The following is a 23,070-nucleotide window of genomic DNA, read 5'->3' as shown; positions in this document are numbered from 1 at the left end:
TTGATTTTTTTTATTTTTTTTTTTTTTGCTAAGTACGGAATTTTTTCTTTTTGTAGAGATTGTTTGTTTATATTTTTACACTTTCATTAAAGAAATTAACAGTAGGCTTTGCTGATCAGGTTAGTCCCACTAAGCCTATGGCCTCTTTTTCAGGGAGACCTGAGGTTGTATTCATACTTACTACAGAGAATTTGGCTCTGGCTGTAGTCAAATTCCCCTAACCTTTTTGATAAATGTTGTGGGATTTTTGTCACATCCGTCTGAACTACCACCAATTCAGGCAGATGGGACCACTGTTTAATATCTCATGTAAAGGACATTCACTCAGTAGTGCAGTATCCCCTGTTTATGCTACACTGCAGTGTCATTATTGGAGAACAAATCTAAGCACCCGGTGATGGAATAGTACCCACAGTCTTCAGTCTTTTGATCTTCCAGCACCAAATGTGAATGTATTACTTAGTGAGATACTGCTGTCATTTGTAACTCCTGCTGTCATTTGTAACTGCTTTTTAGGCTAAAGAGAGGCTCAAGACTCTATAAATGGGGATCATTTTGTTAAGTTTGACAAAAGACCTAAGCTAGAATGGAAAGTAATGTATAGTTCTTTACAGAATTTAACCATCTTCAGTTTTTTTTTCTTCTGCTTATAGATAAATTCCTTATCCTAAAACTAATCATCTTAAGTATTTTTTAAGAAAAAAAGAAGCACTGTGTTTTTCTCTACTCATAAAATAAAAAATATATGTGTGTGTGTGTGTGTGTGTGTGTGTGTGTGTGTGTGTGTGTGTGTGTGTGTGTGTGTGTGTGTGTATACATATCTGTGTGTGTTAACTGATTTTATCAGCACCGTGTGCTTCTGTGGGGTAGGCATAGAGACCAGGTGGCCTAAGCTTGTACAAAGCAAAACGCTGCTTTTCTGAGTTCTGGTCTGAGGATTCTCAACCCATTCTTCAGGTTGACATCTGCTCTTAATCCCTTGTTCTCCCCAGTACTTTAATGCCTTCAGCAGGAATTTGTACATACATACTTACATACATACAAATAATTCAGTCATAGGTAATAATGCCATTCTAGCCTGCCCATATACAAAAACAGTCATTCCCATAACATGTCCAAATGGTTCCTAAAAATATCTAAATGAGTGCTTGCTTTATTATAATATGATAGTCTGTTCCATGCATCAGGTACTCTCTCAGAGAACCAGTTAGTACATCTCTCATTCCTGTACAACTCCTTCATAGGTTGTCTGATGATTCTGTATTGCTCTTTGACAACCCTGGTATTCTAGAGGCAGAGGTCTCTAAATGCTGTATATATATATATATATATATATATATATATATATATAATCTGTATAAAGTTTCCTCTTAAATATCTGAGAGACACTTCAAGTTCAGATAGTTTAATCTGTTTTATTTTAAGCTTTCACATATCTTGGTATATTTCCACTGTACTCTCTAATTTACTCGTGCTAGTTTTCTTAGAAGGTTTCCATTTTTTTATTCCAAACACTAGATTTGATGCTATCCATGTCATTATTCCTCACAGATGGGTCTAGGATCCAACCTCTGTTCTGAGCCGGCCACTTCTCACAGATCCAGAGTTCAAGCTCCTCCCCTACCCATAATACTCTGCTACACTCTAACACTCAGATATTGTTTGCTGCTGAATTGCTCAAGACGTGGTCCAGGCTCAGGTGTAGGATTCTAGACAAGTGGTGCTTTTTGTTGCCTTTTTTTCTCTCTGTTTCCTCCTTTTAGTGTAGTATTTCCGTAGTTAGCCATTTTCTCTGTAGTCCTCTCTTCCCTAGCAGAATATAGTGGGTGTTTAGGTAGGTTCTCCCCTCCCCCCCTTCAAGTGCTTGGCGCATTGTGTCCCTTTTTAAAGTAGTCTTCTCTATCTCTTTCTCTCTGTTTGAGAGTTAGTTTGACTGTGTGTGTGTGTGTGTGTGTGTGTGTGTGTGTGTGTGTGTGTGTGTGTGTGTGTGTGTGTGTGTGTCTTATTGGTATGGCTGATAAGCCTGTGGGCTTCAAGAGATGCTCCTCATGGGGTCTGAAGATACAGTGTTCTGACTCACACGAGGAGTGTCTCTACTTTCTAGGGTCAGCAGACCTGGAGGTTGAATGTGACACTTATGCCGTGTTCAACCCCAGGGTCCTTGTACAGTGCCTCTACAAACTCCTCCTCAAAGGCTTGGTGAAGGGGGGCCCTCTGTCCTTGGACTCCCCCTTCCAAGTCTTTGAAGGAGCCAAAGAAGAAACCTCCTCCTACCTCTGGGGTGTCGTCTTCTCTTACTAAAAAGCAAGGCTCTCGGATCGCAGATCCTTTGATCAAAGTTCAGCTTCTTTGGCTTTGGATCTGAGGTCTGTCATCCACAGATCTTTGGATCAGGCTTTTGGATCCAAGACCCCACCAGACTGGAGGTCTTCAGATCTGAATAAGACCAGACCGTCCCTGGATCTGACTAGTTTGTTGTATCTTGCCGGTATGGCTCCCAAGTCCTCGGACTCCTCCTGTTTCAGAGGGTTCTCCTCCCGGATCCTCCAGGACCCGTTTGGATCCGAAACGTCTGAGCCGCTCTCATGCTAGGAGCCACAGGACTTCAGCATCCAAGGCCGGATCCCTAGCAGGATCCGGCCACTCCTCAGCTTCATCCAGAGGTCTCCTTCCCTCAGACATGGATAGGATGAAGAGTTTCTTTTAAGCCCAAATTGAGTTGGGACTGCTGTTGTCTCCAGCCCATGCAGCTAAGGTACCCTCCCCATCCACAGGTCTCCACTCTCCTCTTCCAATCCAGTAGGAATTTGAATGTCAGGGCCCTGGGATTCACAGTGAGAGTCCGACAGTGTCGGGACTCTCTCCTTTCTCGACACCATCAGGGCACCTGGCCGGCTCTGTTCCACAGTCCTCGGACCAGAGTGGGCCTTGTCCCCGAGGGGTCGGTGCTGGTTCCCTGAAGATGGTTTCGGGCCCGTATTTTTCAGACCACTCCCTTCTCTTGGGGGCCTCAGTGCTGGAAAGCTCAGCACCAATATTGTCCAGAGGCTTTGGCACTGCGTCGGGGTCCCTTCTCAGGTGGCCCCAGCCACCAGGGATGGGGGGAGGGCTTTGTCCAGTCTGTTAGCCTTCTGGGTGATAGGACCTTCTCCAGTTTGGTAGCTACCTCTTCTTCTTCCCAAGATCCTTTCCAGCCTTTCTTGAGTTTGGGTGCTGAGGCCTCATCATCCATCCAGGGTCAGCCCCCTCGCAAACACCTTCAGTTGGGCACTGCCCCCACTTGGGGTACCCATCTCTTCTGAGTTCTCCCCCGAGTCCATCATGGAGGAGCCCCCTCAGAAGAGAGTGTGTAAGAGGAGCTGGCCTCCCCCAGAGATTTCTTCACTGAAGAGACAGATTTTGAAGAGGGAGACGGGTGGGTCTCCCATACTTCCGCCTGAGGAGATTTCCTTCGGGGACATCCTGGAAGTCCTCAAACAGAGAGGCAAATGGTCTTCCCAACCCCCGTCTTCAGATGAGACTGTGTTTCTGAAGGCGTTTGGGATGGGCCCTTCTACCTGGGTCCCCACCCCGCTGACAAGCTTGTGGATCTCATCACCAGCATGCCCTGGAAGGAACCGGACATGGTGGAACCCATGCCCAAGAAAGCAGAAAAGTTCCTCAGTCTCCCTCAGGACAGGTCTTTTTTGGAGCAAGGGGTCCCTGTTGATGCCATTGTGGTGGCCACTGCTACCAAGAAGGCGCTATCTGAGCAGAGCTCCACAGTCCACCCCCTGAACAGGGAGTCCTGGGTGATTGACCGCTTTTGAAAGCAGCTACTTCTGGTCTGAGGGCAACCAATTACTTGGCCCACTTTGTCTGGCTTCAAAGGGATTTGGTTTCAGAGCTTACCACTTCCTTGTCAGAGTTGTTGCCTCAAGAAAGCTTCAAGCAAGATGTTCATCGTGCATACAGCTGCAGTAATCACAGATGGGTTTTCAGCTGTCAGGCGGTCCCTCGGTCGGCCGAATTCCAAAGTCTTGGTCCGGCGTCGGTTGTCGTCGCTTACTCTTCTGACGTCAGTAAGGCCAGAGTATATAAGACACAGCCGACGCCATGTTCTTCAGTCTTTTTTGCCGCGCGGTGCCCGAAGCAGAAGCAGTTCGCAAGTGCCGGTCGGCCAGCTCCTGAATTACGAAAAAAAATTGGATCCGAAGTCTTCTTTAAAGCTAAGTACCCCATTGGGGAAACTTTTCTTGCCTCAGACCGATGTCAGAAAAAGTTAATAATTGTATTTCTTGTGGGAAGCAAATACCGCATAAGGATTTCCATTCCCGTTGCATACCTTGTTTGGGCCCAGACCACGACGTCTTGGGCTGTCGCTTTTGCGCTACCTTCAATAAACGCACTATCAAGCGTCGAGCGGAGTTCGCCCAACACTACTTTGGTAAAGCTTTTGATTATAAGATGTCATCGGACACTCCGACTACCGTTTTGTCCAAAAAACGCAAGGAAAAGGACCGACACGCGAGACCCGTGGTCCCCGCCGACACCACGCCAAAACAGGCTACACGTGGTCCGGTTCTCAGCGAGACGCCTTTGCAGTCCCTGACTACCGACGACAGTCCTTTGGCGGTGTTCTCTGTACCCGAGACCGCTGGGTCCTCGGTCCTTTCCCAGACTACAACCGAAGCCCCTGCTAATGTCGAGCCTACTAAGTGGACAGGTCCACCTCCACCCATGGTGTATTTAGGCCCTCATCTTCTTTTTCAATAAAGGCTTTTACTAAATCCAAAGCAGCCAGGCATCCCACGAGGCCTGTTGCACAGGGCCCATCTCCTGGACCCATGCCTAAGAAACAGATGCTTAAAATGGCTGAGGATTTAATTACTCTTATCAGAGGTTCTCAGCCCCTCCTGACAAGAGACTCCAGAGTGGAGGAAGAATCTCCCTCTTCTGATCAGGGATCCATTTTATCAGAACATTCTGATGCAGAGGAACACTCTTACTCCCCTTTTGAGGATTCGGATGCAGAACAGTCCATTCCTTCTGTATCCCCTCCTTAGGATTTTTCTTTTGGGGAAACCTTGCACACTTTGAGGGAACACTTCCATTGGGAAGGCCAAGACTTTTCAGATTCCAAGAAAAGACTTAGGGAATTTCTTTGGTTACCTCAGCACAGACCTCTGGCTATACCCCCTGTTTTGGATGTACTGGATGATGTCTATTCAGAGGCTTGCCTTAACCCTGATTCTCTGCCTCCTGCACCAGTAAAACCTGATAGGTATTACAGAGTACCCAGCTCTCACCAATTTCTCTACAAAGGCCATAATGCTGACCCTGAAACCATTTCACAAGGCCCCAAGGGATTAAAAGCCTCCACTGCCAAGAATCCACTCGCTGCAGATAGGGTTTCCAGATCTCTAGAAAGGTGGGGTAAAAGGTATATACCTCGCCACCCTAGCCATGAGGGCTTTAAACTGTCAGTTTCATATGATTAAATATCAACAGTACCTGTTATCACAATTAAGGAACAAAATGTCTCAACCTGAACAACCAGATTTAAAAGAGTTACAGGATATGATGCATAGTGCGGAGCAAGTGGGTAAACACACCTTACAATGTGGTTATGATGCCCTAGAGGCTTCCAGTAGAGCGGCTGCCACAGGATCAGTCATTCAGGCATGCCTGGCTTAGGGAACAAAATTTACCTGATCATGTGAAAGCTAAACTTCTTGATGCTCCTTTACAAAAGGATGTATTATTTGGTACTAATGCTGAGGACATACTACGGAAAATGGAAGAAAAAGCCAAATCTATGCAAACTGTCAAGGCTTTCTTACAGGTCCAACCACCACGTTTTAGCAGAAATTGGCCTTCAAAAAACTGGTCCTTTCCAGCCACTGACAAGCCCCAAAGAGGCAGATACAGACACACAAGGGGCAGAGGGCAATCACAAGGATCATATAGAGGCAGACAATGGCAATCTCCAGCACCAAGAGGTGGTGAAGACAGTGCACAACAATACAGGAAGCAAACCCAATGACTCCCTCATTTCCATGCCAAGCAAGTCTCAGCTGACAGCACCTTTGGGAGGGAAACTAGCATTATTTGCAAGCAATTGGCATATTGTCACAACAGACAAATGGATACTGGACATTATAAACAGAGGCTACAAATTTCAATTTCACACTCTTCCAAAATTGAGAGGCATGCCAAACCTGCCACAAAATCAAAGGGCAGAGGCACAACTGCAAATTTCAAAGCTCCTAAACATGAGAGCTATACAAAAGGTACCTACACTCCAACAAGGTCAAGGTTTTTATTCAAGACTTTTTCTGGTACCAAGAAAAGGAACCGACTGGAGACCCATTTTGGACTTATCCATCCTAAACACATTCCTACTCGTGCCAGAATTCAAGATGCTCACATTACAGCAACTTCTTCCCATGCTGGGCAAGGAGTTTTGGCTGGTAACATTGGACCTCAAGGAGGCATACCTGCATGTCCCAATCAGACAAAGCTGCAGAAGATACCGCAGATTTCTTGCAGGTTCAATCCACTATCAATTCTCTGCATTGCCCTTTGGCTTATCTACTGTGCCCAGAGTATTCACAAAGTGCCTGGCATCAGTGATTGCCTACTGCAGACTTCAAGGGATACAAATTTACCCTTATCTGGACGACTGCCTGATCCAAGCGGACAGCAAACGCATACTACTGGAACATCTGGCTTATGTGACACGGATGTCCTTCATGGATGCATCTGCAGTCCTAACAAATGGGTTGTCCTGTCGTCAGGCAGCCCTTCGGTCGGCCGGATTCCAAAGTCTGGGTCCGGCTTCGGCTGATGTCGCACTTCACCCGACGTCATCTCTGCTGGTCTTCGGGTATAAAGGCATCAGCCGACGCCATTTTCCTCAGTCTTTCTTGCCGCGTGGCGCCCGAAGCAGAAGCTGTTCGCAAGTGCCGGTCGGTCAGATCCAGAGATTACTACTACCGAATACTACTTCGAAGACTTCTAAAAGCTAAGTACCCGCTGGGGACTCTTTCTTGCCTCAGCCGATGTCAGAAAAAGTCAATAACTGTTTAACTTGTGGGAAACAAATACCTCATAAAGATTTCCACTCTTACTGTCTGCCTTGCTTAGGCCCAGACCACGACGTAGCAGCCTGTTCGCCTGTGCTTCCTTCAACCGACAACGCTTAGGCGCCGGTCGGAGTTTGCTGAACAGTTTTTCGCTCAGATTTTGTACATTATGCCGCCGGATCCTCCGACTACCCAAATTGTTAAAACGCAAAAGAAAAGACCGACACTCGCGGTCCGCGGTTTCGCCGAAACCACGGTTAAGCAGCCGCGAGTGTCTCGGTTTCGCCGAAACCGAAAACTGGTCAATCTTCAGCCGAATCCATGACTACTACTGAGGCTCCTGCTACCTTACCTGAATCGGCCTCAGAAATTTTGCCTACAACTGCGGTTCCTAGTGATTTATCAGACACCATCCCTTTGGATGTCTCTACCCCAGCACGTGGTGCTGCTAGGCCTCCTGCAGCCATGTCTATTAAGGCCTTTGCCAGGGCTAAAGCAGCCAAATCTGCTAAATCTGTGCCTGTTAAGCCCCCCTCACACAGGCCCACTTCTAGTTCACAAATGCTTACTCTGGCAGAAGATTTAATATCCTTAATTAGGGTATCCCATTCTCACCCAGACAGGGCCTCTCAGCCCCCAGAAAAGAGACCTAGAGCAGAGCCCCCTGAGCCAGTGTCCTCTGATGATTCTGCGGATGACTCAGACATTACAGACCAGCCAGAGGCTCCTTTTTCTACTTATGAAGATTCCGATGCTGAAGAATCCATTCCAGCTGCCTCTCCACCAGAGGAATTTTCCTTTGGGGAAACCCTACATGCCATGAGAGAACAATTCCAATGGCAGGGACAAGATTTCTCAGATTCAAGAAAAAGGCTTAGGACTTTTCTGCACTTACCACAACATAGGCCCTTAGCTATACCTCCTGTACTGCCTGTTGTGGATGATGCATTTAATGATGTCTGCACTGCTCCTGATTCTTTACCTCCAGCGCCTGCCAAACCAGATAGATTTTACAGGGTGCCAGACACTCATCACCACCTATACAAGGCCCCACTTGCAGACCCCAAAACTATATCCCAGGGGCCTAAGGCCGTAGCCTCGACCACAGCAAAAAACCCTATTCCTTCTGAAAGGGAATCCAGGTCCTTAGAGAGATGGGGGAAAAAAGTTTACACCTTTGCTACTCTCTCAGCTAGAGCTTTAAACTGTCAGTTTCATATGATCCAATACCAAGAGTTTATGCTTGATCAGTTAACTAAAAAACTGTCCTCTGATGAATCTTTAGATAAGAAATATGTATTAGAAATGGTGAATAACATCCAACAGGTTAGTAACCATTCCTTAAAATGTGGCTATGATGCACTGGAGGCTTCATTTAGATCAGCCATGACTGGCACAGTGATAAGAAGGCATGCATGGTTGAAAGAACAGGTCTTACCGGATCATGTTAAAGCAAAGCTATTATTTGCTCCTATGGATAAGGCCAGTCTATTTGGTACACCTGCCCAGCAGGTAATGAAGAAAATGGAAGAAAAGGCAAAATCTGTACAAACAGTTAAAGATTTCTTACAGGTTCAGCCCCCAAGGTTTAGCAGGAACTGGCCTGCCAAAAATTGGTCCTTTCCTGACTCCACAAGATCCCAAAGGGCAGGAATAGACGCCTAGAGGCAGAAATCAATCCAGAGGAGGTGCCTACAGAGGCGACAGTGGCAAGGCAATAACCGAGGCACAGACACAACCACTGCCACTGCAACAGGACAATCACAGTGACTTGGCTCTGACTCCGCCTACCAGGGAGCAAATAGCAGCACCATTAGGCGGAAAGTTAGCCTTATTTTCGAAAAATTGGCACTATATCACAAAAGACAAGTGGATTTTGCAAACCATAGACCAAGGCTACCGGTTCCACTTCCACACCTTACCAGTAAAAGAGGAATGCCAAACCTGCCTCCAAATCAAAAAATAGAAGCTCTGCAGCAGATAGCGGAATTAACAAAGATGAGAGCTGTGGAAAGAGTACCAGTAACAGAACAGGGCAAAGGATTCTACTCCAGACTCTTCCTAGTGCCAAGAAAAGAGAAAAGTTGGAGACCTATTCTCGACCTGTCCATCTTAAACACATACATCATTGTCCCAAAATTCAAAATGCTGACCCTACAGCAACTTCTTCCCATGCTGGGCAAGGAGTGTTGGCTGGTAACTCTAGATCTCAAGGAGGCATACCTGCACGTCCCCATTCGACCAAATTGCAGAAGATACCTCAGATTTCTTGCAGGATCAGAGCATTATCAATTCTCAGCATTGCCCTTTGGCTTATCTACTGCGCCCAGAGTATTCACAAAATGCCTGGCATCAGTAATCGCTCACTGCAGAGTACAGGGAATCCAAATTTATCCATACCTGGACGACTGCCTGTTACAAGCGGACAACAAAAGCAAGCTGACAACAGATTTACAAAGGGTCATTTACTTGCTACAAGCCCTGGGATATACTGTCAATTTACAAAAGTCAAGGCTGATACCATCCCAAACAAGAACATTCTTGGGCGTGGAATTGGACACAGTAAAACAAATGGCATTCCTAACTGCAGAAAACAAAAGAGCTCCTCTTTACTTCTTGGCATTAACAAAGCAGAACAAACTAACAGCAAGAAAAGTTCTGCAGGCCTTGGGCTTCATGGCATCATGCATAATCTTGGTCCCACATGCCAGACTGCATATGAGAAAGCTACAGTGGTACCTAAAGAATTTATGGTCTCAGCACAGGCACAGCTTAGAAACAGAAATACCACTAATCCTATGCCTAAAACAGGAGTTCCTATGGTGGGCTCAAGCATGCCAATCAAACCCAGGCTTACCCTTCCACAACTTTCGAGCAAGCCAAACCATCACAACGGACGCCTCAGACCTAGGATGGGGGGAGCACATGCTGGACAAATGCATACAAGGATTGTGGACTCAGGACCAGCTGCACCTGCACATAAACCAAAAAGAAATGCTGGCAGTAAAACTGGCAATCCAAAAATTCAGACCATTCCTCAAAGAAGGCCATTTGATGATAAGGACAGACAACACCACAGTCATGTGGTACATCAACAAACAGGGAGGCACTCATTCATACCCCCTATGCAGAATGACTTTGGACCTTTGGAATCTGGCTCTCAGCTACAACATCCAGTTACAGGCAACATTTGTGCCGGGAAAAGAGAACACCCTAGCAGACATGTTAAGCAGAACCACCTTGGATGCTCACGAATGGATGGTGCACCCGGACATCTTCAAGGCCATCACAAAGAAATGGGGAATGCCACAAATAGATCTATTCGCTTCCCCACTCAATCACCAGCTCAAAAAATTCTGCACAAGGACATCCCACCCACTTGCATGGAAGGTGGACTCTCTATCCTTCAGCTGGAAAGGCCTGACAGCATATGCATTTCCACCTCTTCCCTTGATGCACAAGGTACTACTGAAAATCAAAGAGGAACGTCCAAGGATAATCCTGATAGCTCCGAACTGGCCAAGACAACACTGGTACCCATTGCTGAGGAGCATGTCTCGGGAGAAAATGTGGTCAATACCCCTGATGCCTTTGATGTTAACTCAGAACATCTACAACATCATGCATCCAAACCTAAAAACCTGGCAACTGACTTCCTGGAACATCACATAGCAGCAACTAACCCAGACCTTTCCCAAAGGGTTAAAGACATTATCCTTGAAGCCCGCAGACCTTCAACAAGAAGGAACTATGCAGGAAAATGGAAAAGGTTTGTCATTTGGAGTACTGAAAGAGGAAAAGATGTGTCGAACATAGATATTGCTAACATTCTGGAGTACTTGGCAGAGCTTCTACATACAGGCCTGTCCTATTCCTCCATCAAGATACATGCATCAGCTATTTCAGCAGAATACAGCTTTGATCCACCTGTCTTTTCACATCCTCTACTCAGGCAGTTCCTCAGAGATATCAAGAATGTAAAACCACCTAGGAAACCACCATTACCAGCATGGGACTTGAACTTTGTGCTAGAAAAGTTGACACTCCCTCCGTTTGAACCAGCAGCAACAGCAGATCTACAACACCTGTCATGGAAAACTGTTTCCCTTCTGGCAATTACCTCAGCAAGGAGGGTTTCGGAACTACAGGCCTTAATGGCAGTGCAACCCTTCCTAATCTTCCATCAAGATAGGGTGTCCATGAGAACTAATCCTACATTTATGCCTAAGATGGTATCCAGAGTGTCTTTAAACCAGGCAATCCACCTACCTACCTTCTTTCCCAATCCACAAAACAGAGGGGAAAGAATGCTGCATACCTTGGATGTACATAGACAGTTACGCTACTACCTGGCCAGAACCAAAAGTAACAGAAAAACTGACCAGCTTTTTGTAGCCTATGCAACAGGAAGGGAAGGAAAAGCAATTTCCAAACAGACAGTCTCCAAATGGATAGGAAATTGCATAAGATTCTGTTACTCCTACCATGGAAAACCAATTCCACAGAACATAAGACCTCATTCTACAAGGGCTACAGCCACTACCACAGCTTTCTTACGAGGAGTGGCAACCAAGGACATTATTGAGGCGGCTACTTGGACCTCCGTGCATACATTTGCCAAGCATTATAATTTACCTCTATACTCTAGATCCCGAGCAGGGTTTGCCACTGCTGTACTGCAAGGGATCCTAACTACACCATAATTTTCTTCCTCCTCCCTAGTTTGGCTATGGTATTCTACCCATTTGTTATGACTGCAGATGCATCCATGAAGGACATAGTACAGTTTTGTACCTACCATAAATGTAGATGTCGAACTGGATAGCATCTGCAGTCAGGATTACCCTCCTTCCCTCTGTGGTACTCCTAGGGTATTTACCCTCCTAATAGCTAGCTGGGGAGTCTCTTATGGTGTATTTGTTTGTATATATGTACATACATGCTTATTTTTGTGTTTGCCTTCTACTTTTTTGGAAACATTGGCATTTATCCAAAATTTAGCCTTCCAAGAGGGCAACTGGCATCTGGGGCAAGAAACACTGAGGAAAATGGCGTCGGCTGATGCCTTTATACCCGAAGACCAGCAGAGATGACGTCGGGTGAAGTGCGACATCAGCCGAAGCCGGACCCAGACTTTGGAATCCGGCCGACCGAAGGGCTGCCTGACGACAGGACAACCCATTTGTTATGACTGCAGATGCTATCCAGTTTGGACATCTACATTTATGGTAGGTACAAAACTGTACTTTACTGCTTTCTCTGGGATATGCCATCAACAAGGAGAAATCAAGACTAACACCATCTCAGAAAATAACCTTCCCGGGTGCCAACTTGGACACAAACACCCAGATGGCATATCTTACGCCAGAAAACCAAGGGCAACTATCTCAGTACTTCAAAACACTAGCAAAATGTACCAGGCTTACTGCAAGGAAAATCCTGCAGGCTCTGGGATTCATGGCATCTTGCATTCTTCTAATCCCATGTGCAAAGCTGCATATGAGGAAACTTCAATGGTACCTAAAAAATCTATGGTCTCAACACAGTCACAGTTTGGAAGCAATTATACCAATAATTCCATGTTTGCAAAAGGAATTTCTATGGTGGGCCCAAGCATGTCAAGTAAACACAGGCCTTCCATTCTGCAAGCCTCAAGCAAAACAAGTCATAACCACAGACGCCTCAGATTACGCCTGGGGGGCGCACATGAAGGACAGGTGCATTCAGGGCAGATGGTCCCAAAGGAAAAGCACCTTTACATCAATCAAAAGAAATGCTAGCAGTGATAAATGCAATTACAGCTTTCAAGGACTTCCTGCATCCAGGACAATTACTGATAAGAACAGACAACACCACAGTAATGTGGTACATAAACAAACAAGGAGGAACACATTCATACCCCTTGTGCAGACTAGCCATGACTCTTTGGAACTTGGCTCTAGAAAGACAAATCTAACTTCAAGCACAGTACTTGCCAGGACTGGAAAACACACTGGCAGACACTCTAAGCAGAAATATGACAGATCCACACGAATGGAAGTTACATCCTCAGGTGTTTACAGAGATAATCCAAGCGTGGGGGAGGCCAGACATAGATCTTTTTGCCTCCCACGGGAACTATCAACTGAAAAAGTTTTGTTCAAGGACCTTTCATCCAAAGGCCTGGAAAGTGGATGCCCTTTCATTCAGTTGGACAGCATGGACAGTTTATGCATTCCCACCTCTGCCCCTTCTGCCCAAGGTGCTTTTGAAAGCAAGAACAGACAAACCGAGGATGATACTGATTGCTCCAGATTGGCCAAGGCAACACTGGTATCCACTCCTGAGGAGCCTAACACATACTCCTCCCTGTTCCCTGCCTCTAATGCCTCTCCTACTGACTCAGAACAGCTACAAAACTCTTCACAGTCAGCTGAAAACACTCAACCTCGCTGCATGGAAAATTCCTTGACACCACAACAGTCCCTACTCTCCAAGGAGGTGCAGGATGTCATTTTGGAGGCCAGAAGACCATCTACTAGAAAAGCTTACTCTGCAAAATGGAAGCGGTTTTGCTGTTGGAATGAGAAAAGAGGCCAGGACCCTAGAAAATTGAACTTGCCTCAGGTTTTACAGTACCTAGCTGAACTGCTGAACAGTGGACTTTCATTTTCTTCCATAAAAATACATGCCTCAGCCATTTCTGCAGAATTCAACACGGATCCTCCTTTATTCTCTCACCCACTCTTACGACAGTTCCTCAGAGGGGCTAAGAATATAAGACCTCCAAGGAAGCAACCAATACCAGCCTGGGACCTTAATTACATACTAGAAAAATTAACATTGCCTCCCTTTGAACCTGCTGCCTCAACAGATCTGCAACATTTGTCCTGGAAAACAGCTTTCCTTCTGGCCATCACTTCAGCTCGTAGGGTTTCTGAACTACAGGCCCTCATGGCGGTGCAGCCCTTCCTCATCTTCCATCAGGACAGGGTTTCCCTTACCAACCCATCTTTTATGCCAAAAGTGGTATCCAGGGTAGCCTTAAATCAAGCCATACACCTACCTACCTTTTATCCTAACCCTCAAAACAAAGGGAGAGGCTGCTTCACACTTTAGACATCCATAGGCAGCTACGTTATTATTTGGACAGAACAAAGTCCTTCAGGAAATCAGAACAACTTTTTGTGTCCTATGCCGTAGGGGCTCAAGGGAAACCAGTTACCAAACAGACCATTTCCAAGTGGATTGGCCACTGCATACGGTTTTGTTATTCCTATCATGGGAAATCTGTCCCTACTGGTATCAGATCTCACTCCACCAGGGCCACAGCCACCTCTACAGCCTTCCTCAGAGGCGTTCCTACTAAGGATATTTTGGAGGCAGCCACTTGGAGTTCTGTACATACCTTCACAAAACACTACCACCTACCCTTATACTCCAGAACAAGAGCAGGCTTTGCCACTGCTGTTTTGCAGGGCATTCTGGCTCAACCGAGTTCCTCATAGTACCTACCACCCTATGCATAGCTTTGGGACTCCACCCATCTGTGATTACTGCAGCTGTATGCACGATGAACATGGTACAGTTTTGTACCTACCATAAATGTAGATGTTCGAGTGCTAATACAGCTGCAGTACAGGTTTCCCTCCCTCCCACTTGGTAAAGGCATGGGGCCTAACAACCTCTTCATACCACCTGACTGGGTTATCCTGCTATGTTTTATTTGCTTGCTTACACTGATTTTGCATTACATTGCATTGCCTGCATATGTAGATAAGCCTTATTTATGTATTGCCTTCCTTTTGGGGGCACCTGACATCTGGGGCAAGAAAGACTGAAGAACATGGCGTCGGCTGTGTCTTATATACTCTGGCCTTACTGACGTCAGAAGAGTAAGCGACGACAACCGACGCCGGACCAAGACTTTGGAATTCGGCCGACCGAGGGACCGCCTGACGGCTGAAAACCCATCTGTGATTACTGCAGCTGTATTAGCACTCGAACATCTACATTTATGGTAGGTACAAAACTGTACTTTCTGAGGGGCTCTGAACCGAACCCATCAGTGATGAATGGAAGAAGGTCAACAACACAGATGGAGCATTATGGTAAGACATAACTTCTTTTTTCCAGAGGACTCAGTCTTCCTTTCAGGACGCTTCCCAGGAATCCTCTTCCACAGGCCAGAAAGGGGATTCAATAGTAGACACCACCCTAGGGGCAGAGTGGGTCCACAAAATCAGGGCTGCTGGAACCCTTCTTGGAGAAGCCCTTCTAGTGCTCCTGATGTCTTGCCAGACTGTCCTGCCCTGGAAGCAGTCAGGTGTTGTCTTTCCCTGCACCCACTAGCCAGGACAAGTCTTGCTTCTGATCAGTAGGTGCTAAAAATTATTTTCAGGGGGTTACTCTATTCCCTTCTCCAGCCACCTCCAACTCAAAGATGTCTCCCAGATGTTCCACCCCATCAAAGGGAGTTGGCTTATCTTGAGGTGCAAGACCTCCTTTGAAAAAAAGCAATTCAAGAGGTCCCGACAAGACAACGAGGGTCTGGAACTTACTCTGTCTTCTTTGTGGTGCCAAAAAAGACCAGGGACCTTTATCCAATTCTGGACCTCAGAGAACTAAACCTTTCTGTCAAGACGTCCAAGTTCCGGATGGTCAGTTTACAGTGTATTCTGACTCCTCTTGCGCAAGGACGATTGGATATGCTCAGTGGATCTCAAGGATGCATGGTATCCTATAAAGATCGACAGACACTCCAGAAGATATTTATGCTTCTGGCTAGGGGCCAGTTATCAGTTCAGAGCCCTGCCCTTTGTACTCGCCATAACCCCCAGGGTGTTTACCAAATGTATGGCAGTGGTGGCAGCTCAGCTCTGGCTGCAGGGGTTTCCAAGTTTTTCCGTATCTGGACAGTTAGCTCCTTACAGCTGCCATGTGGCATCGACTAACACTGGTGTCCAGGTGTGTCCTCAAGCTTTTCCAGCATCTAAGGATCACAGTGAACCTGCCCAAGTTGAATCTAGTTCCCAGCCAAAATCTAGAATTTATTGGAGTATTGTTGGACATGATATCAGAGGCTGCAGCACTGCCTCCCCCACAGGGTCCAGTTGATTCAGGATCATGTTTCTCTCGTTGAATCTAACATGCCCACCTGTTCATTTGATTCTCAAATTGTTAGGCTCCATGGTGGAAGCCATTCAGTTGGTGCCTCTCGCTAGGTATCATATGTGATTTCTCCAATGGACCTTGGCAGTCCAGTGGTCCATTCTGGCTCAGCCCATGTCTATAAGAATAAAATTGACACAGGTGTGCAGGAATCATCTAACTAGGTGGCTTCTGACTCTGGACCTTTTTCTAGGTAGGCCCTTTTGTCTTCCCCCACCCAAGGCCACAGTGACCATGGACACCTCCCTGTTGAGGTGGGGGGCATTTTCAGGGCAGGACGGTCCAAAGCACATGGCACCCTATAGAGACCAAATTGCACATTGATGTCCTGGAGATGGGAGCAGTCCTTTTAATGTTGTAAGGCTTTCAGGACTGCCTCCCACTGGGGACTTTAGCAGTTCAGACAGACAACATGGGTGTAGTCTGGTACATCAACAAGCAAGGGGGAACATGGTCTTATCCTCTGTGCAGAGAGGCCATGAGAGTGTGGGAGTGGGCATTGTCTTCCAGGTGCTTTCTTCTTGCAACCCATATAACTGGGAGTTACAATGTGCTGGCCGACAAACTCAGCACGTCCATCTTGTGTCCTCACATGTGGTCCCTGAATCTGTCCGTGGCAAGGCAGATCTTTGACCACTGGGGTCAACCATTCTGCAGCCTTTTTTGCTTCCTCGATCAACTAGAAGTGCAGCAGTGATTTTGCCCTGATTCCCTTGGGGGGGTCACCCAGGGACACTCTTATTCACGAATGGCCGAGTCTCCTCTGTGCTTACCCTCCGATTCCCCTAATACTCAGTCTTACAGAAAGCTCGTCGCCTGAAGAGCTGTCTCATCCTCATTGCCCCTTTTTGGCCTTGTCAGCCTTGATTCTCCTTCCCAAGGTCTCATTTGAAGTATCCCCCTTGAATACTCAATCCCATTCAGCATCTTCTCTCCCACCCGTGGGGCTTCCACTTCTCAGTCTCTGGACCCTTCATCTAACCGCATGGTTTCTTCCAGTCACTGGACCCTTCATGTAACTGCATGGTTTCTCCATTTCCAGTAATTCTGATTCAGTCCAGGCTTCCTTCCCCGGTGAGGAACATTATTTTGGCTTCGCAAAAACTGTCTCTGAAGAAAGTGTATTCCAGTAAGTGGAAAAGGTTTTCCATTTGAGCCAGACAACAGAATCTAGACCCCTTTTCAGCTCCTATTCCTGACATATTGCTCTTCTTATCTTCTCTCTTTCAAGGTGAGGCGAGCTTCTCTACTATTAAGCTCCAGTTGGCTGCCATCTCTAATTTCCATGTCAGCGGTGAGCATACCTTTTCTTCCAAGTTGTGCAAAGCCTTTATGAGTTTTGCTTTTTTGGGCTCCTGTTAAGGATCAATCACCTCCATAGGATTTGACCTTGGTACTGTAGTCTCTAACCCAAAAGCCATTTGAACCTGCTAGTTCCTGTCCTGGAAGACGGCCTTCTTAATAGACATTACTTCTGCCAAGAGGGTCTCAGAACTACAGGCTGTGTGCATTAATCCACCATTTATGATTTTTCACAAGGGTAGGGTATCGCTTAGAACAAATCCTTCCTTTCTCCCCAAAGTAGCCTCTGAAGCAAATCTCCCAATCAGTCAATTCAATTTCTGGTTTTCTTCCCTAATTATTCTAATCAAGGCGAATATATCTTGCATTGTTTACATGTCCACAGACAGCTGGATTTTTATTTGAAATGGACTGAGGAATTTAGGAAGTCAGACCAGCTTTTTGTGGCCTTCTCCCAAAACTAAAGGGGTCAGGTAGTTTCCAAAGTCACTGTCTTCAGGTGGATTGCTGGCTGTATTTCCTTCATGTATGCTAGTTGGAATTTGCATCTATCCAGACCAGTTAAGGCCCACTCCACTAGGTCTGCTGCTATGTCATTAACCTTCTTGGTTAGACTTTCCCTTGATGTGATCTGTGCTGCTGTGACTTGGTCTAATCCTCATAACTTCATTTCGCACTACAAACTGGAATTGGTATCCAGGAGAAGGACGACTTTTGGTTCCTCTGTGGTCTGGCATATCCTTCCTTGAGGCAACCCAGTATCATAACTTGGCATCTGTGCTATCCATTGTTGTTATTCCTCACATTCCCACCCTCCTTCCACCTTCCTTCTGGTAGACCTGGTGAGGCTGAAATGGGTTGGATTTGGTGAGTAGTTTTTGACTTCTGTTTCAGATGTTGTGTCTCTGCATTTCAGCTAATTTAGCAAACTTGTTCTGAGGGTTAGAGGGTAGCAGGAGATTATGGGAGGGGGAGGAGCTTGAGCTCTGGATCTGTCTGAGGAGTGGCCGGCTTGGATCTGAGGTCGGATCCTAGACCCGTCAATGAGGAATAATGACACTGGATAGCACAGATACCAAGTTATGGTAAGTACATAAATTATTTGTATCTAATGCAGTTTACAACAATTTCATCATTTCTGATTTCCTAGACTTTATTAATCTGCTTATGCAGCCTATAGTTTGAGCCATAATTAACCAGTTGGCTGACATGATTCAGAAAAACTGAAAGATGTCTCTACCCATGTCCCCAGGTCTTTCCTTGAATCCACAGTTTTAGTCACTGTGTACTGTATTAAATGTTCACCCTTCAGTTTATGTCTTCCAAAGCTCATATGCCTAGTTTTTGATGTGTTTATCAGCATATTATTCTCTTGTGTCCAAATGGTCAATTTAGTTAAGTTATTTTGCTGACATGCCCTGTCTGTAACTCGTATAATTAATTTACCCATTTTCAAGACATTTGCATACAGACTGCAGAACACCTCAGATAAAGAAGATAGATCCAAAAGATGTAACCTAAGTAAGTATGGACCTAGGACAGAGCCTTGTAGGACACCCTGACAGTAACAGAATTTCATCTGTGCAGTTGCTGTATAGTACTTGCTGTGTCCTGTTTGTAAGCCATGCAGCCATCCCTCTTATCAAGATTACATTAATACCCAGTTATTCAGATTTTTTGATCATGGTTTTGTGTAGGAGGTACATCATAGCACACTCTTTAATTTATAGTTATTATATTATTAGAGAACGTCATATTACACATAATTATAAATCAGTTTTCAACGTATGCATTCCATTATATGGTTTCAAGTCCACACACTTCAAATTCTGACAATAATTAATCCAAAGTAACTTTTTCCATTATTGTTCACAGCAAGAAAGTAAAATTATGGGTCTACATGACTCTGGGTTTGTCCTATTCCCCTTTCCCTTAACTCATTCACTCCGGGGGAGCTGCTCAGAAAAAGCTGCCTGCTTAATTCCACCATAGGAACAACACTGCAGCCTGAGCTCATTTTCAGAAAATCCATTTGTAATACCATACAGAAAACAAATGTTCATAACTCTTTAACTATAAGAGCTAGACTAAAAATGTAAATGCGAACGTTGTTCAGCAGACACTGACCTTTCCAACAGTGTAAATGCTGATAGTGCATATCAAAGTCATTATTAAATATTTGGTAAGGAATGTTGATATTGTGCATATTTTTTACCTTTTTGGAAAAACAAAGCACAATATCTTGGTCAATGTACCATGCTGACCCATACAATTTGAATTTAATTTGTTAGTATGAATGTCAGCTTTAAAATGAAGCATCATTTGTGTGATCACCATGCTCCCTTGCAAAGGTATGAGCATAATAATGAGAAGTATTGTAAATGTATAATTTTCATAATCGTACAAGACTAAAACTGTGATATCTGTACATGTGTACAGTGCACAGACACAGTTCTTTTACCATGTTGTAAGGAGTAACACTGTCTTCAAAATGAGGTATTACTTGGCACACTGATATGCTCCCTTGCAAAGTTATTTACCAAAATATGAAAAAAGTCATAATTTCCATAACCTAAGTCCGAAACAAACTTTGATATCTGCACATGTTCCCAATATACAGGCACAATTCTTTGACCATGTTGGAACCAGCAATACTGTCTTCAAAATGAGGTATTACTTGGCACATTCAGATGCTCCCTTGCAAAGTTGCACATTCAGATGCTCCCTTGCAAAGTTATCTACCAAAATATGAAAAAAAATCATAATTTCCATAACCCAAGTCCGACCCAAACTTTGATATCTGCACATGAGTACAACATAAAGTCACCATTCTTTTACGATGTTAGAACTATCAATACTGTCTTCAAAATGAGGTATTACTTGGCACATTCAGATGCTCCCTTGCAAAGTTATTTACCGAATATGAAAAAAAAATCATAATTTCCATAACCCAAGTCTAAAACAAACTTTTATATCTGCATACGAGTACAACATACAGGCACCATTCTTTTACCATGTTAGAACTATCAATACTGTCTTCAAAATGAGGTATTACTTGGCACACTGACATGCTCCCTGCAAAGTTATTTACCAAAATATGAAAAAAATCATAATTTCCATAACCTAAGTCCTAACAAAACTGACTACATAGCTAATTAATATTAATTAATTAATATTAGTCACTCTCTTGGACTACTGTATCAGCATGTATCTTTATCCACAAGAGTGATCTCTGTGGTGAAGCCCCCTGTGAGATGAAACCGGGGCAATAGAAATGTATTCATTCAATCCCTTATCACTTGAGGCTTTCAGTTTTAACTGCCATAACAACTCTCTCGTTCCTAATTTGGTTTCCATAGAACCTCCTCTAGTGTCCACTGGCACAGTTTCTATGATACCAAAAAGAAAGTTTGTGAAGATGTTCATCGTGCATACAGCTGCAGTCATAACAGATGGGTTCTCCTGCCGTCAGGCGGGTCCTCGGTCGGCCGAATTCCAAAGTCTAGGTCCGGCGTCGGTTGTCATCGCTTCTTCCCTGACGTCAGTGCGACAGGGGTGTAAAAGAACCAGCCGACGCCATTTTCTTCAGTCTTTCTTGCCGCGCGGTGCCTGAAGCAGAAGCAGTTCGCAAGTGCTGGTCGGCCAGCTCCTGAAATTACGAAAATTTTGTAACCGAAGTCTTCTTGAAAGCTAAGTACCCCGTTGGGGAAACTTTTCTTGCCTCAGACCGATGTCAGACAAAGTTAATAATTGTTTTTCATGTGGGAAGCAAATACCGCATAAGGATTTCCATTCCCTCTGTATTCCTCGTTTAGGCCCAGACCACAACGTCTCGGTCTGTCGCTTTTGTGCTACATTCAACAAACGCACCATTAAGCGTCGGGCGGAGTTCGCCCAGCATTATTTTGGCAAAACATTTAACTATATTATGTCGTCGGATACTCCGACTCCAGTTTTGTCTAAAAAGCGCAAAGATAAGGACAGACACCACGCCAAAGCCGACTACACGTGGTCCGGTTCTCAGCGAGGCGCCTACGCAGCCCCTGACTACCGACGACACTTCATTGGCGGTGTCTCCTGTGCCCGAGGTCGCAGGCTCCTCGGCCCACACCCCGACTACAGATACCGAAGCCACTCTTGGTGGTGAATCTCAAAATGTGGACAGGTCTACCTCCTCTCAAGGTGTCTTCAGACCTTCCTCTTCTTTTTCCATCAAGGCTTTCACTAAGTCTAAAGCAGCCATGCATTCTAAGAGACAAGCTACACAGGGCCCATCTCCAGGCCCCATGCCTAAAAAACAGATGCTTAAAATGGCTGCGGATTTAATTACTCTTATCAGGGGTTCTCAACCCCCCCCGGACAAAAGGCCCAGAGTGGAGGAAGAATCCCCCTCCTCTGATCAGGGCTCCATTATGTCAGAGCACTCTGATGAACAGGCACATTCTTACTCCCCTTTTGAAGACTCTGATGCAGAGGAGTCCTTTCCCTCTGTATCCCCCCCAGAGGATTACTCATTTGGGGAAACTTTGCATACCTTAAGGGAACACTTCCACTGGGAAGGCCAAGATTATTCAGATTCCAAGAAAAGGCTTAGGGAATTTCTCTTGCTACCTCAGCACAGACCTCTGGCTATACCTCCTGTCTTGGACATACTAGATGATGTGTACTCGGAGGCCTGCCTTAACCCAGATTCTCTACCTCCAGCCCCAGTCAAGCCTGACAGGTACTACAGGGTTCCTGACTCACACCAATTTCTATACAAAAGCCATGCTGCTGACCCAGAAACCATCTCACAGGGCCCCAAGGGAATTAAGGCCTCCACTGCTAAAAATCCATTACCTTCCGAGAGAGATTCCAGATCCTTAGAAAGGTGGGGAAAAAGGTATATACCTCGCCACCTTAACCATGAGGGCATTAAACTGTCAGTTCCATATGCTAAAGTACCAACAGTTTTGTTATCACAATTGAGAAGTAAAATGTCACAACCTGAACAACCAGACTTGAAGGAGTTGCAGGATTTGATGCATAGTGCAGAACAAGTGGGTAAACATACCTTACAATGTGGTTTTGATGCTCTAGAGGCCTCATGTAGAGCTGCTGTTACAGGATCAGTCATACGTAGACATGCCTGGCTCAAGGAACAAACCTTACCAGATCATGTCAAAGCTAAATTACTAGATGCCCCTCTACAAAAGGATGTATTATTTGGTGCTAATGCTGAGGAGGTATTAAGGAAAATGGAGGAAAAGGCTAAATCAATGCAAACAGTGAAAGATTTTCTACAGGTACAACCCCCACGTTTCAGTAGAAATTGGCCTTCCAAAAATTGGTCCTTTCCAGCCACGGACAGACCTCAAAGAGGTAGATACAGGCGCCCGAGGGGCAAAGGGCAATCCCAAGGATCGTTTAGAGGCAGACAATGGCAAGCTCCTACACAAAGAGGTGGTGAGGATAACTCGCAACCATTCAGAAAGCAAGCCCAATGACTTTCCCCTTTGCATGCCAAGCAAGACTCAAATGGCAGCACCCTTAGGCGGAAAACTGGCATTAT

The 23,070-nt window shown here is 45.4% G+C and overlaps 1 protein-coding gene across 6 annotated transcripts in view; it reads left to right on the top strand.

The window, feature by feature from the left end:
• GKAP1 (G kinase anchoring protein 1) overlaps positions 1 to 23,070 on the top strand; it is a 2,226,639-nt gene that overhangs the window by 517,926 nt on the left and 1,685,643 nt on the right. The gene's annotated exons all lie outside the window — the stretch shown is intronic.

The sequence above is a fragment of the Protopterus annectens genome, chromosome 9.part0 (assembly GCF_019279795.1).
Source record: "Protopterus annectens isolate FY-2018-M chromosome 9.part0, PAN1.0, whole genome shotgun sequence".
Taxonomy (NCBI): Eukaryota; Metazoa; Chordata; order Ceratodontiformes; family Protopteridae; genus Protopterus; species Protopterus annectens.
Note: the sequence above shows the minus strand (reverse complement) of the source record. Positions and strands in the feature narration are given on the sequence as shown.